Source organism: Lolium rigidum, chromosome 2 (assembly GCF_022539505.1).
Source record: "Lolium rigidum isolate FL_2022 chromosome 2, APGP_CSIRO_Lrig_0.1, whole genome shotgun sequence".
In the NCBI taxonomy this organism is placed as follows: Eukaryota; Viridiplantae; Streptophyta; class Magnoliopsida; order Poales; family Poaceae; genus Lolium; species Lolium rigidum.
Genome location: NC_061509.1, coordinates 49,638,084 through 49,657,365, shown reverse-complemented (window position 1 = coordinate 49,657,365; position 19,282 = coordinate 49,638,084). Strand labels below are relative to the sequence as shown.

General features: G+C 44.2%; 1 long non-coding RNA gene and 1 pseudogene across 2 annotated transcripts; one reads left to right on the top strand and one right to left on the bottom strand.

Moving 5' to 3' along the window:
* Window positions 1-343: 343 nt before the first annotated feature.
* Window positions 344-3,322, bottom strand: LOC124689703 (annotated as a pseudogene).
* Window positions 3,323-14,610: 11,288 nt separating this feature from the next.
* LOC124686403 lies at window positions 14,611-15,367 on the top strand. 2 transcript variants are annotated; one of them, XR_006997818.1, is made up of 3 exons: window positions 14,611-14,960; window positions 15,066-15,160; window positions 15,265-15,367. It is a non-coding gene; the product is annotated as an uncharacterized LOC124686403 (long non-coding RNA). The 2 variants fall into 2 exon arrangements; XR_006997819.1 differs by having other exon boundaries at window positions 14,611-14,978.
* The last annotated feature ends 3,915 nt before the right edge of the window (window positions 15,368-19,282 follow it).

The following is a 19,282-nucleotide window of genomic DNA, read 5'->3' as shown; positions in this document are numbered from 1 at the left end:
AGCAGGTTTTGCATCACAGCCCTCCATATTAAAGGAAAATATCAATAGTAGCGTGCATTGTGCAAGTGTTACAGTAGGAGATTTAAGACCATTTTGCAAGATTAAAAAATGAAGTCGATCCTTTAAAACAGCTCTAGAATACTTTCTTTGCTGAAGTTTCACATAAATAATGTGGCTATATCCGAGGGTTCCACGGATCAGTACATGTTACAAGGAGCCATGGTCAATATCTCGTCGAGAGGCTTCAGCACAGAATCAAAAACAAAATTTGCAGGAGTCGACCTTCAGATCAAAGAGCTACTGTGATCTGGTAAGGCTTGACGACGGTACACGGTAGGTCCCAAGAACATGTGGTTATCTTCTCCTTGAAGGTGCCTTTCCTCTCCCGGCGTTGCTTGATCCCGCTTTCTCTTCGCCCCTCTTGTTGAACCCAGTCAGAACCTTCTTCGCCTTTGACCATTGCTGCTCCGATTCTTTGTTTCTCATGAACGGGCAGACTTCACTGATGGTAATTTTTGGGACCACGCGCGCTTCTACTACCTTGTTGTTCTCACTGCTCTCCCCAGAGTCATGGCCAGCTGAACCATCTGTAGTTCCAGTAGATGGCGCTCCCATTGAACTCGGCAGCAACTTCTGTCCAGCCGAGGGCTCAGTTACAGCCTCCACAGAATTCAAAGATTCCTCAACGAATGTCACTTTCTTCTTGGATTCAGCCCGTGCAAAAGAGGTCTCGGAACCGGTTGGAAGTTTCGCTGGTGCTGGATTGGTGTTCGGCAATACCTGTGATAAACTGAAAGATGCAGCCCCCATGCCTCCTACAAGGTCTCTCCAGGCAGATTTCTGAGTCCACAAGGAACCCTTTTTCGGTTCAGTAGCAAGCTCACTTTGTGAACCTTCCTTTTGGTAGAAGGATCTGTTAGAGCATCAACACCTTGAAGACCACCAGAGCTTTTAGCTCTATCAAGTACGGAGGAGAAACCATGGGTTCCTCCTAGTGGCAAAGCAGAGGATTTTTGTTTGCTATGGTTGGCTCCTGATATAGCAGACAAAGACTTCGTTGTAGTCTTCCTTTCTGAAATCACTGAACTAGATTGTTTCTTATTTCTAGGTTCAGATGAATCTTCTAATTTCTGTCTCTTATTCTGTGCAGAAGCATCTTCAAATTGCTTCCGTTTTCTGAACTGCTCGTCCTGAAATTAATTCAGAGTGTTACTGCACATAATTACATAACAAATTTATGCGCCACAGAAAAATTGTTCACATAAGTAATGTGGCCTATATATCTCTCTCACTCTCGCACAGTTTCACAAAGACAATGCAAGAACTCACACAGAGAGGAGAGACAAGTGTTTGTGCCGCGTACAACAAGCAACTCAACAACGCAAGCTAAAACACCGCTCCACGATCCTACTAAGGCATGCCATCCCACGTCTTGATCGTGTCGTTGAGGGTAAACAACTACCTGCCGTTGGAATCGGTCCTGCCATCCCAAGACCTGGTCGCTAGCAGATGAACCCAATGGCACTAACTGAAACTACCTGACAGATATGCTAACTTATTTGACACCTAAGACTGAAGAATAAGCTAGATTACCCAACAAGTAATTGCAATATGCATACCTTATTCACTGCTTGGGTTGCCACATTAGACTGGACAACTGATTTATTCGCCTTGCGAGGAACAATGTTGATCACAAGGTCATCATCCAATTCTTCTTCAGAAGGATCATCCGTTTCTTCCATTTGGAGGTCATCCAAATCTTCTTCAGCAGTCTCTTTTGTTTCTTCGATTCGCAGATCATTCTCCTCATCAGAGGGTTCTGTGTCAGAATCAGAGGATTCTGTCTCGGCATCAGAGGGTTCGGTGATGTTAACATCATCATCGCGTTTCTGCACTTCCTCTGTATCTAGTTGTTCATTGTCCTTCTCCAAGAGCTTACTCATCACAGAATTCATAATGCTGCGCTCTTTCTCATATGCAACACGATTCAGAGCAGCAGCATATTCCTCATTAGCTTTCTCAGGAGGTCCACAGTGCTCCTCACAGTCACAGAAATGAATCGGGTAGGAAGGGACTTCAATATTTCTGAAACTATATTTGTGCTTTCCACTGCCTTTGAAAGGCAAAGGTCTCAGCTGTAAAAACAGATCCTTGGTTACGAGATTGAATTTCCATGAAATATTCGACATATTAATAACCATTTCAGTAGGAAATGCACACCAGTTATTTTGATGAATATAATGCATGATACATCACTCTTTTAACCTTGTCAGGTTTTTTTTATAATCACAGTTTCAACAAGATGTTAATCTACACACAATTTCATACTAAATTGCTATTTGTGATTCAAAACCTGATCTTACAATTTACAAAAATTATAAAGTTAGAAACTTTATTACGAATTCAACGGTATAATCTTTACAGCACATAACCTACATTTCATTGGTCAACCTAATGGTCAAAGTTGAACCTCCGAATAAGTGTGTGACATGTAAATGTGTCCTGAGGGAGTGCCGTACTATAGATCATCGCAAGGAACAGCATACTGTTGCTGGTACAGTCTACTTGCAACGACAAAACAGAATGCACATTTGAAAAATTCCTCAATCCTCAAACAGTCGAACCAAAGAGTAACGCAGCAACACGAGAAACAGCTCACCTTCCTCAATTTAGGGAAGTAGATGTTGACCTTTGAACTGAGCAAAGCATCCCTCTCCAGCTTCAGTTTCTCCTTATCCTCCGGCTTCTCCACATTTTCTTCTGCTGGCACTTCTTGTGCCGCTGCCGCCGCTGCTGCTTCCTGCTCCCATTCTCGCTTCAGCCGAACCAGGTAGTGCTCCTTGGCCTTCTCCAGCTTAAGCTTCCCTCCTTTCCATTTACACCCATTGTACTGCACACAAATTAACATTGGCTCAAACATTCTCCGTTAAAATGTTACACAAACAGCTATAGGAGACGATAAAAATCTGCTCATCTCATTCATGCCCAGTGCGCCACTAATTAGAAAGAAGAGACAGAATCAACAAACCACCAATCTGCTACGACTAATTGCTAAGGAAGTGGAGAGACAACGATATGGTTGGGTGGGGTTGCCGCTACTTACGGTGGAGAAGAGCTTGGTGAGGGCCTTGTCGGAGGGGCATTGGAAGTCGACGTAGGCGAAGCGGCGGCCGCTGGTGCGCACGAACTCGACGCCGGCGACGCGGCCGATGGAGCCGAACACGCCCTCCAGGTCGGCCGCGGTGACGCCCTCGGCTAGCCCGCCCACGAATAACCGCGCGACGAAGGTGCCACCACCGTCTCCCTCCGCAGCTGCCGCCATGGAAGAGAGAGATTGCTTGTGGAGGTCGGCGAACTGAAGCTGCTGAGCGCGCAGGACGGCGGCGGCGAGGGCAAAGGCCGAGGAGATGGGAGCGTGACGAGTTCTGGGGGTTTGTTCTCCAACGTGTGCCGGTAAAGTTTTGATGGGCTTGAACTAGGCCGAATTAGTTGTGGGCTTCAATGGGTCATTGCAATCTAGCCTGAGTGGCTCCCCTAAAATAATATCTAGCCTGTGAAGCTTCCGAAATTCAATTCAACACTGGGAGCATATGCTCCTGCCATCGGAAAAATATTTTGATATGTTAAAAAAAATCGAACAAATTTTTTATCGCTTACGTATCAACATTTTACGTGTGCACATCAAGTCTTGCAAAAATCTGACATTTTTTGTGACTTGTGTGAAAAGGAGAAACAAAACGTCTCGTACACAACCTTCTTTTACAGCAATTTTTTTTCTTTTTTTACAGATGGCACTTAAAATGTCGGTTCTCTGTGGAATCAGTTTGTGAACGTGTAGAATTTCGAGATGAATCCACTAAATTTTGTATTCAAATTTTTTAACATTTTAAAAGTGCATTTAAAACGAAGTTTAAAAACCGGAGGATATATCCCGGGTGCCAAAACACTACTCCCGAGAAGCTTTCGTAAAATAATACCTAGCCAGAGTGACCTTTTGGGGTCAGAAGCCCATATTTGTTTTGACGGATATGACATTGCAAAAACACACTTTTTTTAGGGTAAACAGTGGGTAAAAACCCACTGTAATTTTATAAATTATATAAATCACGAAGTAATTACATGAAAGAGTGGGAGCAACTCTTAACAAAAACTCAACAAAGCTAGAGATAGACTAAACTAAACTTGTGACTGAAAGATTGTACATGTTTTTTCTTCATTTTCTAAGCCACTAGTCGTACCTCCTGCAAAAAAACACAATTAGAGCAACTCTAACAGATCTTGTATTTTGCAACCTATAAAAACGAGAGTACAGGGACCACAGTAACGTGAATTATGTACTCATGCGGGCTACAGCCGATCAAATCCCGTATACCAAAACCGTAAAACAAAATATTCCCAAATATGCTAAAAGGCACACATGTCAGCTTTCTCTTTTTTCTTTTTTCCCGCACTACCATCTTCTTCCCACCAGAGCTCCGTCTGCACCCTGTCGTGCCCCGCACGGTCCTGGGCTGCCTCCTCGGCCCAGCCACGCCCGCCCCTGCCCGGCTGCGTCCTCTCCGCCCCTGCCCCGCCTCGACCCGCCCAGACCTGGCTCCGATCCTCCCCAGCCTAGTGAGCTCTGGCCTAGCGAGCTCTATTCGGCCCTAGTCCGGCCCCGCCTCCGTAGTTCAGCTCAATTCCGTCTTGTGTTGTCCGATTCCGGCCATTTTTGGCGGATTCCGGTGAGTTCCGCGGCAGAAGTATGGCGGCTCGTCTGCTCCAACGAAGTTTGACCGAGGGCCAGTGGGTTTCATTGGGTTTGGCCTCCATAACCTCATATACACGGTTCGTGGACGTGGGTTCACGGGGGCCAGTGGATTTCACTGGGTTTGGCCTCCAAAACCTCATATACACGGTTCGTGGACATCGGTTCGCGGCGCCTATAAAAATATTTACGGTTCAAACTAGTTTACGGGATCTGATCTACGCAAGTTTCTCAATTAAAACTGTAAACATCCATAATTTTACTAGTTTAATCACTTTCACAGATGCTCACATATATTCACATATACTCACCCCTATGAATGTATACACGCACACCCTATCCCTATGAGCACCTCTGAGAGACTGAGCTGAAGAAACCGATTCGACGGGTCTTGAGATTAACGAAGTCACCATGGGCGCCTCGATATCGACGGAAACGTTGCCTCCCACTGAAGAATATTCCGTCTTTATAATGAGACATCAAAAAGTGTAAAACCTAGGATTTAAATTAACTCTAGTGGGTTAGGAGTGTCACTGCTCTCCTAACCATCCAATCACAGGTTGGTTCTCAACTGAAACCATTTTATTAGATAGTTTATGTACTTGTTTGTAACTTTGTATACTATGTGATCATAGCCTAAGTACATACATGACCGTCGGATGCCTACTTATCAGCGTGTTTTGTTAAGCGGAGATTCGTGAGCCTCGCTTTAGATCACTAATTAAATATGTTGGTGATATCTGTGTAAACGAGAGAGAGAGGGAGGGAGGGAGGGAGAGAGGGGTACATAATGCCTGCCTTTAAGGCTAGTCATAGTGCTAGTATCCTAATTAGTATCATGTACTTTAGATCCACCAAAATATTGACGTGATAGTTAATTAAAAAGGAGAGATGAGATTAGAGTAACACAAGTAGATACTATATCATAGCGCATTACGAGAAAAATTAATATTAAATGTACACAAATTTACATTAAAATTCTACAAATCAATAAATATAGCAAGACTATAATACTAATCCATCATGACACCATGCATTATAGAGGTAGTATCATATATATAAGTATCATATGTGTGATACTACTATATGATACTACCCACTATGACTAGCTTAACCCTAAAATAAGATATGTGGAAACAAGAGACAGCACGCTCATCAAGATGAGCATGTACTCCCTTCGTTAGGGTTATAAAGCTATTGGTCCATGCACTAATTAATGAAGGAAGTAATGACTTTCTTGGTCTTAGCAAATTGGCCCTCAGGCCTTATAATCTCGAACAGAGAGAGTAACGTGCATGGGTACCGTAAGAGTTTATAGTTAAATGGGTGATGCCCATCTTAGTGTGTTGACTCTGAGATGGTACTAGTACCGATCCTCCAATCCATAATAAGTCTTATGGTTTTAGACCGAAACTATGATACTTACTCCCTCCGTCCCGGTTCACAGGGTTCAGTTTGAAAAAAACATTTGTCCCATAGTAGCTCTCTTCTAAGGCATGCATGCAATTAATTAGGAGTCGTAACCCTCTCTAACTACACTTTATTTTCCCGTTCTTATTTTTTAGCTCACTAGAAATAGCTTGATTCACGCGGTTTAGGGTGGGAATTGAAACAAGTTTGCATGCAGGGCTGGTGCATGTGGATGGGAAACACCACTGAACCTATGCATGCGTCTCTAATAGCTCGGGAATCGCTTGAGAGAGTTTTTAGTGTCCAATAAAAATTGTCTTAGTCCTGATGCAAAATAATTTGAGCCCTGTGAACCGAGACGGAGGGAGTATTATGGATCACACGGAACTAAAATCTCGAGTTGTGTTTCTGCATCTATCATACAGTACTGATTCCAGTCTGTGTGTTCATCATGAAGTTGTATTTTGTCTCCTCATCACAAACCACAACTACTGCGGTTAGATTGATTTCGCAGAACCGTAAAGGGGAGAAATTTCATTAAACGAAAATGGTAAGGAAAACAATAGGTGATTGATGAGATAAAACTGAAACAAGTCTCGGATAAATAAACAGGACATCGTCCACACAATACATCCATACAAATACAGTGCATCCATACACAGCATATTCTACAGGTAGCAAACAAAGCATCTGTCATCTGTGGCTTATTTTCTGCTGACACATGGCTGAGTGTAGCTCAAGTCAACTGCCTAGTGAAAATTCTCCGTTGAAACTAACACAGGAGCTAGCGGCTACGCGGATAGCGCGCCTTCACTACAAGCAGGTTTACGCTGACAGTTGCGAGTGTAGCAATTCATGGCGCAATCCGCGTGGAAGAACCGGCAGTTGTCGCACTCGCCTGACGACGGGTCTGATTGGCACTTGGATTTACAGCTCTCGCTGCGGGAGGTTCTGCAGTCCTTCATGCAGGTCTCGCACTCCGTCTCTGCCGCCGCAGCCAGCTGCGTGTTCACAGCTAGAAGCACCAAGCAAACGGCGACGGCAACGACCACCACCTTGGAAGCCATTGTATGGTAGTATCTGATAGCTAGCTTGGAGAGTGGAGATCGAGGGATGAAGAAAGAAGAAGATATGCCGAGTGCTGCGTGCCCATAAGGTGAAAGCCCGGCGAGGCATTTTATAGCCGGCCAACAAACACTTGCATGTGTATGCAGAGTGTATAACGAATAATTTAAGTGTAGCGTGTTACACGTACGACGCGCAGAGCGAGATGCATGAAGAGCTATACTTGACTGGCCAGCTAACATGCATGTGCAGGAGTACTAGTAGGTGCAACGTGTGTTCCATGCACGATTTATTGACTCCACGACGATTATATATTTGTATGTTCTGATCCGATTCGTTCTAACGATCTTTTCGTGATTCGATCTCATCCCTTTTGATCCGATTCGTTTTGACCTGTTCAAAGTTTCCGACAACACTTACTCCCTCAGTTTCTTTATACATAAAGTCACTAAGTATACCAACTTTAACTAACAATTTGACCAATAATTTATAAGTTATATAACATCATCTTTTAAATACGAATTCAATTGTATATTTTTGTTGACATATAACTCAAATTATGTGAAGTTATTAATTAAAGTTCTACCTTGAAATATATGATGGCCTTATATATAAAAATGGAGGAAGTAAAATATCTTCCATCCGATCCCTTCTTGTTGTAAAATCATAATTTGCCAAAATATTATAATTATCACTAATCGTTACTTACCAAAATGTTTCTAATTATTACTAATTCTTACTCGCCAATTTTCTATCTTTTGGGATAAGGGCATGTACAATGCTAGAGAATAGAGATAGAGAATGCACTCTTTCTCTCAGCAACTCCACATCATCTAGAGAAGATAACGTATATAAGTGGCACAACGTGTTATCTATTATTGTCTTCCCTAGCAAGAAATGGAAAATAATTAATTTTTAATAGATAAATTGCATTACTAACAGAAGATAAATGGTACAATGAAGAAAATAGCATTCTCTTATTTTATAAGAGATCAACCCTTAGCTAAGGGAGATAATCTTTTTTTCTTAATTTTCTCTTCCAACTAAGCAATAAAAATCCGACGTAGCAAACGTAAAGAAAGGCAGACGAGACCGCTCCATTGTACATGCCAAGCACTTTGTCATATCAAATAATCTTACTTAAAAACATTATTAGGGGTAAGAATCAGACCGTTTGGCTGATTGAGGCGCAACCAAAAAGAATTCTCGGCCAGTATTTCTGATATTTCTAAAAAAAGACTGCCAAATGATAAAATTACGGTCCCAAACCTTACAATCCCCGGTAACTCAACAGAATCACGCGCACTTTGGAGCAAACGTCAGCGCCCGATGTGTGTCCATTTATAATGTGGAGCTAGGAATTTTGCCAATGGGTTCACTTCGCTACTAACAAAGATGGTTAGATATCGCAGGAGAGCACAACGAGCGTAAAATATACTCCATCCATTTCAAAATAAGTGTCATATTTTTTTATGGATATGGATGTATCTGCAATTTAAAATATCCGTATGTAGATAATGTTGTGGCATTCATATTGAAGTAGAGATATGATAAATGATGAACATCACATTACATCCAGATATCATCATCATATACTGTAGTACCGAAGTTGGTAGAAAGGGAAATAAGAAGGGAAAAAGATATACTCCCAGCTGAATGGGAGGAACAATCGGAGGAAAGAACCGGAACGTTGATCACGCAATAAATTTCGATGCACTGCCCCCGTTCACAGTCAAGAGTGCTTGGAACTTTCCCTGCTGCAGCTCAAGAATCAAGATCATATGGCCCAGGGCTGAAACACGCCTGGTCGCAGGTGGATTTACAGTTCTTTTCGCAGTTCTTTGGGGTATTGACTGCGCATTCACTGCAAATACGAGATGACGGGTCTCTGCAATAGGGTGTACAGTCGCACTTGGTCACGCAGGCCTGCTTGCACGCGTTGCAGTCTTGTTGCGCCGCCGCCAGCTCCGTGTTCATAGCGTGTCAAGGTGGGATTCCGGTGGGATGTCATTTTGTACTATGTAGTTCAAATTTTGATGTCAAAATTTGTACTAAAAAAATCAAATTATACTACAAGTGGGACAAAAGCGGGATCCCACTTGACACCCTTACGTGTTCATGGCAAGCAGCACCAAGCAAACGGCGGCAACCACCACCACCACCTTAGCACCGCCGGAAGCCATGTATATATTGCACAATACTATATATCTAGCTCGGAGAGTAAAGGCCGAGCGAGCAAGAAATAGTTGGGGGATCGAGGGAGCCAAGACAAGGAGGAAGAAGAAGATATGCTAATAAGTGGTGCCTGGTGCCGTGTGCACATTATACACTATATAAAAGTTGAACAAATTTACTACCCCATAGTGATTTGAGCACTGTAGATAGGTGAATTATCCATTCCTTCCTTCAATTATTGCGTGACACGTAGGTCTTTTCTGGATTGTTTCCTTATCTCTTCCCTAACTTCTCATTTGTAACTTTTTTTTCCGTTGTTTATTTTCTTGGGCGGTTCCCGGTTGCCGGTTACCATGGAACAGCCGAGAGAACGGAGGAATTCTCCCACCGCTTTAACTAAGTATATATTCTTTGCACGCGTCCTCTCTAGAAAAAATTGGTGCCACTTTGTCTCCCTGCGCCTTCTTGATTTCCACGTCCACTCTTCTTCAGACTTCAGGCTCCTCTCTTTCTTCCTCCGCGGCTAGGTTTTCTTCGAGAAAAGGATTAGTTTGCAGATATTGGGATCCAAAATTTGGGCGAGTTCGTCGTCTCAGGAGGTCGTTTATTAGGGATCCATGCCCCCGAAAATGCCGATCGGAACCCGGGTACGGGCGAGGATGAAAGTGCACCCAATCTGAGAGCGACAGCTGTCTAATTACATGTGTATTTGATAGCAGGTATATGCGGTATGTGGTGTGTATTTGTCTGCTCACCAACGCTCACATTGATTGGCATTAAATCCTGCCAGGCTGCCCCGCATCGCTCGTTTCCATCTCTTCCCCATCGCCACCCAGCGCCTCCACCTTCCTTCTCTTCCGCACCGAGTGGGGGATGGCCTTCTCCCTGAAACTCCTGCTCGACCCCAGGCCAGGCGGAGAAGAGGGCGACCCCGACCCTCAGGATCTGGCGGCCGAAGTGCTCGCGGCGTGTAGGCGAAGATGATCTGGCGGCAGCGGCAGTGCGGCGCTGCGGACCCCGACCCTAAGGATCTGGCGCACCGTCGAGCTCGAGCACGCCTCCTGGCCGGCAGTGATGCCCACCACGGTGCTGCGGGCTAGCTCGCCGACGACGCCGACCCGACCGCGCTTCGGTTGTCCAAGGACAGCAGCGCTAAGGGCGTCCAACCCGGCGGTGCTCGAGGCCGCCGCCGACGCCGACCCGGCCGCGCTCGTCGTCGCGCTCCGGTCGCTCAAGGAGCTGATGCAGTGCTTGGCCGCTGTGGGGGCGGCGCCGGCTCTGTCTTCCTCAGCCCACTGGCCCCCGGCAACAAGACCCACCAGGCCACCACCACCACGGCGGCAGTGCCGGCCCGTGCCGAAGAAGGTGAGTCGAGGAGGCGTTTGGCCGCGGTGGGGGCGGGGCCTCTTTCAGATTCTCCGGCCAAGCTCCTTGAAGAACCGCATCACGCCTATGGCGGGGCTGAGAATCAGTCGTTGTGTTAGGCCGGCCTTCAACGAGGGCTCCTCGAGCAGGTTCGTTGGATTGTTGCCCGACGTTCCGGTCAACTTCATCTGCCCATGGCACGAGCAGATCTCATCTGGCTATGATTCATGCCGTCCGTTCTGTCCATGTTCTTTGCCAAAAAAAAATTGACATGTCCGATTTTGATCTTGTTCTTGATTTTCTTTCATTCCATCCATATTCCTAGAGTGTTCAGACTGCTCTATTTTGCATCTGATTCCGGCATTCCGCCCATCCTGTCCATGTTCAATCCTATTTGCATCTGATTCATGTTCTTGGAGTGTTTAGATTGCTTTACGAAAATGAAATTATCTTGTTGATAGTGTCACAGATTTCCCATGAATCATTGTTGCTCCCGTGTATATGTCCCCGTTGAAGCATCAGCTTCCTTGTACGAATTATGGTGTCAGATTTTTTGTGCGACTCTTGACCTCGGATTTCTTGTGTAGATTTTTATGCTTCTGTTTCTGTCAAAAAGATTGCTAAATCTTTGTTTATATACAGGTATGAAATGATATGTGCATGTTGAATCCCCATAAAACAATCGAATCCAAAAAAATTGAATGCGCATTCTGAATCTAGCATGGATAATGCCTTTTTTTCTCATGTGCAAAGCCGAGCAATATATTCATTCTTTTAAGAAACCATCATTTCATTTTACTTCCTGGGTGCAACCATTGTGTGGTGGGAATAAGGCTGGGTCAACTCTAATAGTAGCACGCTAGTGTTATGAGTATCAAGGATCACAGCTGAGGAATGAATTGATCACTTATCTCAGGTCTGATCTTTAAGTTGTTATCCTAATGGCTACGTTTGTACCTTCAGATTGCCTAGCTTGATAATTAAATATTGTTTTCATTGCTGACTTTTTTCTGTTCAAGTCACAATCCCTCCAAGAACACTAGCGGTGAATTCTATAGCATCTTGCGCATAAATCACCCGTGTCTCACTAGTTTGACACATTGTGTAAGTACTCGAGTAGTATTATGGATTAACGCAGAGTTTAATGACTGAGGGAGAAAACGGATCAAAAGCATGCATGCGCAATAACTTTGTATGTGCAATAACTCTACACCGACCTGCTTGTGTATTTCATCAGGTATCCAACTAGATACGAAAAGGTAAATCATCTGTATTAATTTCGTGCTATATTAAGTGCTAATCACATAGCACACATTAACGCACACGATTTCGACCTCGCGCGTTGCCAGGTTTCAAACGTCCGGGTCGTCCATGCCCCCCTTGAATTCTGCATAATTTCTCGGGTTCTTTAAAGCTAGATGCCTCTTTCACCCATTTTTGCGTCATAATTCTGCCTAAATTTCGTCTATTTTGCTTCAGTTCGTGCGTGGTTGGGCAAGTGCCTCTGTTCTTGATCCGCTCCATGGGTATCCATCATGGATGCACACGAATCCCGGAGCCTGACGCGGAGTAGGAGACGTGCCTACCCTCCTCCGGCGAAGGTGATGTTGCCCCAGCCCGCTTCCGGCATCAAGCTCACCTGGTTGTGCTCAACCACAACGCCATGGAAGAACATCTCCGGGCCCAATGTTTTCTTTGTCGGTCATGGTGTCGCGGCTTCCTCATGTAGAGGTAGAGGGGGTGGCTGACATTGGCTGCGCCGGCAGCAAATTGGAGAAAAAGGTTGGTCTTAATTTCTCATCTCCTTTCCATTTCCTTTTGGAACTGAATCTATTTTCTTCCTTTTTCTACAATTGAATCAGTGTGGACGGTAGCGCAGTGCGTCACTGTCTGTTCTACCTCATCCTGGCTGCGCGGTTGCGTCCGCCAGGTTTCATCTTCGTCCAGTGGGCTCGCGCTCTTGGGCGTGTCGAGGTAGTTCCTTGGATACAGCGGGAGGATCAGGACTTCCATCTCGCGGGACAACGCTGGACGGCCGGCGCGCTGTAAGTGTGGAGAACACCTTTGAGAGGTGACCGCCAATGTCAGCAGGCTGTTCAACAATCTCGAGAGGCAGAGAGAATCACGGTGCTCCAGTATTTTCGGTTTCTTATTTTCTTCCTCTTTTTTCAATTGAATATGTGATTGTTCGATGAATTAGAGTGGTTTGGTCCAGCAATGATTACATGATGGATGGTGCAAATCAATTATTGACTGTCTGTTCAACTGATACAGTGTCAAGTTTTTTCTTCAGTGGAGTAGATGCAGGTTTGCTATATGTGGGAAGACACCAGTGTGAGCCTTGATATATTCGTTGGTCTGCAAGGTCTGCTGTTGCACGCCGAGATCGGTAGTTGGGATACAGCAGCAGGTTGTCGTCGACTAAGGCTGTAAGGTCTGCTGTTGGGCGTCGAGATCGGCAGTCGGGCTACAGCGTTAGGTAGTCGTCGACTATGTCCTGGAGGATGACGTGCTGCCTCCTCTAGAATACCACTTCAGAAGGTCAGCTGAAACCTGTGTGCACTTGCTAACCTTCTTACTGAAACTTTTCAATACCAGGTTATATGTTTTCCTCGAATTATCATCATCAGATATTGTAGTCTGTGAGTGTGTTCTTACTGTGAGCAAATGCCATACCATGGTTGTAGCTGCACCTGGTGGTATTATTTGGCTTAATTTGTATTGTAGGATGGTTGAGAACAATGAGGAGATATGGAGGATCAAACTTAGACCTAAAGCCAGGAGGTCCATATAGAGGGGAAAAACGGATAAAAGCTGCAGAGGCAAAGTTGGTTTAATGCTTCGATGTATACTGTACTGCGTAGTTCCTTGGAAATTAATAGGCTGCACCCGCACTATTTGTAGCAAATAGTTTGCATTGTCATAAGGTTGTTTCGAACAGCTGTTTGGGCATAGAGGCTGTTTCGGTAAAGCTTAGAAGTTTAAATCATTGTATTGCTTAACATGAATAAAAGAACTAAGCGCATATAGATCAAGGAATTGATTATGTGTCATTTTCACTAATCTCATAACAGTCTAGGATATGTTGTTTAGAACTATGATTAACTATAACTCCACAGTAATATATTTGTTGGTTTTTAGTTCACTTGAACTGAATGACAACGGACATACCTTCAGAATGATTATTTGGAGTAACTTTGATCTGTTCTTAGTATGTTCTGGCATACTTTTTCTTTTGTTAGCTTATGCTTCACAGTTATGCATCATAATCGAATTTTTTTCTCAGCTATTGGATTTTATAAATGATGCCATGTCAACCTCTGTGCATGCCTATTATTTCCTGTTGCTGTATTATTGAGTTCATCTTATAAGACAAGGTAAGCTTCTGCCTGCATGTCTCAACTTGGCATTCATCGGTATTTGCTGTTTTATTTTGGCTATGGAGGTGAGGAATTATAAGATACATTTGTAAGATTGGTTTGTTGAGTTACTATATATATGCTTGTGTGTGTGCTACTGTTTTAATTTTGTAATGCTCTGTTTCATGGAGCAATGGCTGCTGTGTAGGTTGGTTATCATTTCAGATACATGTTGTTTTTCCCTGTTTAGAGGTTAGTTTTGTTAGGCTGTCATTTTGCTTGATGTAGAATATTCAATGCTGAGTTGGCTGTGGTTGACATGAACCGAGTTCAAGACTTTGTTGGTCTATGCAGATGAACGGAAATCTGAAGAAGTGAACATTGACAGGGCCAGAAAAAAATTATTTATACGTTCTGATGTACAAGGTTCCCTTCAATGCCTATTTGTGCATACATTTTTCCTCTTGAAAAATTCAACTGATCCTTAAAGCAATGCCTACAGTATGATATATGCATTTGCTTTAATGTTTTGCAGGAAATAAACACTGATCTTGGCATATTCAGAAAGTTAGCTTCCCTATTTGCATCTTGCATCTAATGAACTATTCGTATCATAGCAGTTGCGCATACCGAACATTTCGTGTTTCAGTATCTGAACTAATCGGAACTACTTCTCTAGCAGTAGCATCATGAAGCAGCACACAAACCCCGACATACCCAGAAAAAAATCTGCAGTACTCTCTCCGCCTGAAGAAATGCCAAATGCACCAGAAGATAGCAAAGCTTGAGGAGCTGCGCCGGCCAGAGATATCATGGAGACAGTAGCCTTGGATGTAGAAGTAAATTAAGATTACAGGGTTATTTATTACTTGGATTTTCTAGGAATAAAATTTGCCCAGCATATACATAAACACATCTACTAAACAACAATTTTTTTTCTGAAGGATGTCAGCTCCACGATTGGAAAAAAGAAGAGGAAGGCCAAGGCATCAGCCGGCCAGAGATATCATGGAGACAGCAGCCTCGGATGTAGAAATAAGTAAAGATTACTGGGTTATTCATTATTTGGATTTTCTTGGACTAAAACTTTCTCACCATACAATTTCTACATAAACACATCTACAACAATGATTATCTTTGAAGGACTCCACGACTGAAAATAAGAAGAGAAAGGCCAAGCCATCAGCTGCTACACCAACCAAGAAGCAGATCAACGAGTAACTCTTCCCACACAAATAAAGTTGTTAGCACTCCGAGGTAAACACTACAGTTAACCACAAGTTGAACACATCAATCATCATTTTTGCAAAACATGCTAGATTTATCTTTTTTATTTTTTCTCACAGCACACCGGAGATCTGTCTACAAGAACAGATCAATTCAGCTTGAGAACCCAAGGCAAAAAAAGTAGTACTGCGAACTTGCCAACCGTCCTAGCCAGCAAGTGCTCTCGACGTACTGCAAGTTAAATAGTTGTTAATTAACTATGTATAATTCTCTCAGATGCACTCTTCTCCTGTAATAGTCTGCTTGCTAGAGTTGATCACTCTGAATGTTATGTATATTATTGACCTAATTACTGTTCCAAGCTTTCAGCTAGCATGAGCCTTCAACATGTCCCAACACGGAGCATCTGCTGCTTATTAAAGCTACACTACCCTCTGCTCATGAGTCACCCTGCTTATCAGAGGTAAACATTGTAGTGCCGACAAGAAAAACAATCTGCTCTACTACACGTATCAAGCATTACTCTGTAGATCCATCGCTCTACAGACTATTAAAAGCACACTCCAAAATAGATAACACTAACCATTTATGCCAACAGATAAGCATCACGGGCGCGGCGTGCCGCCGCGCCAATGCTCCCTAGTAAGATGAATACAATTATACAAGGCGAGGCCCTTTTTATAGCCACAGCCAACAGACACTTGCATATACAGTGTGTGTGCGCATAATTTAAGTGCAGCGTGTCACACGCACCCTTGACTTCAGGATGTAGGATATACATTGATATACACCGTAGTATACACAATGTGTGTGCATAGTTTAAGTGCAGCGTGTGACACGCACCCTAGGCCCTAGCGGCACCGCCCTGCCAATATAACTGGGCTGCTTCTCTGGAAACTGACTTGGATGGCTTGCAGTTAACCGGGCCAAAAGAACACAAGAACTGCGCAACAGATTTTGGATGGGCCTATGTGGTTTGGTCAGCCCAGTTCCTTCTCGTTAGCTTCCCTTGCAGTTGCAGGCTGGAGACACCACCATTATCGTGCGATTAATGTCGTAGAAGGATGAGCCGTCTTCCGTTCCCTTTCTCCCCGATGGTGGTGGTGGAGGACCGTTTCAAGCCTTCCCCACCTCCTCTCGTGTTTCCTCGCATATAAGATGTGACGATCGACCTACGTTGTCCCCCATGCTCTTCTCTTGGGGTAATTTCGCATTTGTCATTGCCCTTCATCCTCAATGTAGTAAGATTCGCCGTTGTTTGTTTCAGGAGACACATCTCATGGCCATGACCTCCACTCGGTAGAGCCCCGTCTGGCGACACCCAACTTCAAGCGTCTAGGGATGGCGACGACGAACGGTCACACGTCCATAAGGCAGGCCACTTCTCTTCGAGCTCATTGGCCGCCATGATGCTCCGATAACTGCTGCCGGTAAGATTCTGTGCAACACCCCTGAATAAGAAGTACGACAAGGCGACAATGCTTCTTCCAGACTCCAGGGATGTATATCACTGCAGCGATCTGTTCATCAGGTGCCGTCAAATTAACCGCCTTGATCGTCAGTGTTTGTCACGGTAGCGGATAAGAAGGCCTCAATGGCGGCGGCCGGGCAGGGCGCCAGGCGGCGACTAGTGGGTTGGCTTCTGAATACGGATGGCAGGTGTGATGCATGCCCGGCCGTACGTCTTGACGAGATTTTCAGAGTTTTTGACTTGCTAGCATCTTGATGTTGTTATTTTAAATCTAACTAGCATGGTGGCGTGTGCATATGCTCGGGCAACATCATAATTCTCTATTATTATTTTTATAAATTTATTTATAGTAAGAATCCGTAAAATTCTATGCTCTAGTGATATTAGCATGCTGGGAAAATAAAAAAAATTGAATCTTTAGTTGAGGGCAAAGTTTTTAGATTTATTATCATATAAAATGTATTTAGGTCAAGATGCTACTTCGATTAATTTACATATAAATATATGATACATATGGTTTATTTCACATATAATAAACTAAATATTAGTTTTCGATACTTTCTGCATTTTCTTGCTTTATATTCGTATCTCAACTATCCTGGTTCTATCTCCTTTCATCATTTTACTTAGACTATTCATGATTATTCTTTAGATACTTATTCATTACACTAGTGGAGAAGAGGCCTTTGGTCCCAAGCAAATAACCCAGTGCAGAACCAAACCGGGACCATTGGGGGCATTAGTCCCGGTTTGTTTTGCCCAGGGCGACCCCACTGGCTCAGAGCCTGTCCGGTAGTGGCCTTAGGACCCGGTTTGTACTACAAACCGGGACTAAAGGATCGGCGCCAGGGCGCGCCAGGCCGTGTCAGGCGTGGGAAACCTTTAGTCCCGGTTTGTATTACAAACCGGGTCCAAAGGCCCCCCCTCTGGACCCGGTTTGTATTACAAACCGGGACAAAGTCCCCAATCTGGCTATATGACCTTGCCCCTGCCCAAGTGTGAGCCACACTTGGCCACTTTTTCACTTTCTTCACAAGAGGGGTGTATTGCTCTCCTCTCTTCTTCACATGCACAAGAGGTGTTCGATGAAATACTTAAGAGGATTTGCCACTTGAGTTTACACAAATCAAGCCACACTTAACTTGTTTTTTTCTTCTTCATCGAGGTTAACAACTTTATCCTTTTCATCTGTAATTGATAAAATGCATGTGTATATATACATCGTGATTTTCTGTAATGGTTTTTGATAATGTTAATTATATCATGCAGATGAATCGGCAATGGATGTACATTGACCGACGGTTTGACGAGTTCACTTCGGGCCTGGAGAATTTCATCGCCGTGGTTGAGGCAAACAAACATGGTGGCTTCATGTATTGTCCATGTGTCGACTGCAAGAATATCGTAAATTACGCTCACTCGAGTCTCATTCACAGCCACCTTACGCGGGCAGGTTTCATGCCCGACTACTATTGTTGGACCAAGCACGGAGAAAAAGGGGTTATGATGGAAGACAATGAAGAAGAGGAAGAGGATGATGACGGTTATCCCAATTTCCCCGAATACGATGATACTGCAGAAGGCAATGAAGACAATGAAGTAGAAGATCAAGAGGCACCGAGATGAGCCTCGCCGATGATGATCTTGGTCGGGCCATTGCTGATGCAAGGAGAGAATGTGAAGCCGAAAAGGAAAGGTTGGCCTTCGACAAGATGATAGAAGATCACAACAAATTGTTATACCCAACTTGCGAAGATGGCCATAAAAAGCTAGGCAGACACACTAGAATTGTTGCAATGGAAGGCGGAGAACGGTGTCACCGACTCGGGATTAGGAAAGTTAGCCGACAATAATTAAGAGGAAGCTTCCAAGGGGTAACGAATTGCCCGCCGATACGTACGAAGCGAAGAAGATTGTCCGCCCTCTAGGATTAGATGTGCAAAAGATACATGCATGCATTAATGATCGCATCCTCTACCGCGGTGAGTACGAGAATTTGGATGCATGTTCGGTGTGCACCGCATTGCGGTATAAGATCGGACGAGATGACCCTGGTGATGTTGAGGGCGAGCGCCCCGAGAAGAGGGTTCTCGCCAAGGTTATGTGGTATGCTCCTATAATACCACGGCTAAAACGCTTGTTCGGAAATAAAGAGCATGCTAGGTTGTTGCGATGGCACAAAGAAGACCGTAAGAAAGACGTGATGTTGAGGCACCTGCCGATGGCTCCCAATGGAGAAAAATCGATAGAGAGTTCCCAAACTTTGCACAGGATGCAAGGAACTTAAGGTTTGGTCTAAGTACGGATGGCATGAATCCTTTTGGAGAGCGAGAGCTGCAGCCATAGCACCTGGCTCTGTGACTCTTTGTATATATAACCTTCCTCCTTGGTTGTGCATGACGCGGAAGTTCATTATGATGCCGGTGCTCATACAAGGCCCGAAGCAACCCGAGAACGACATTG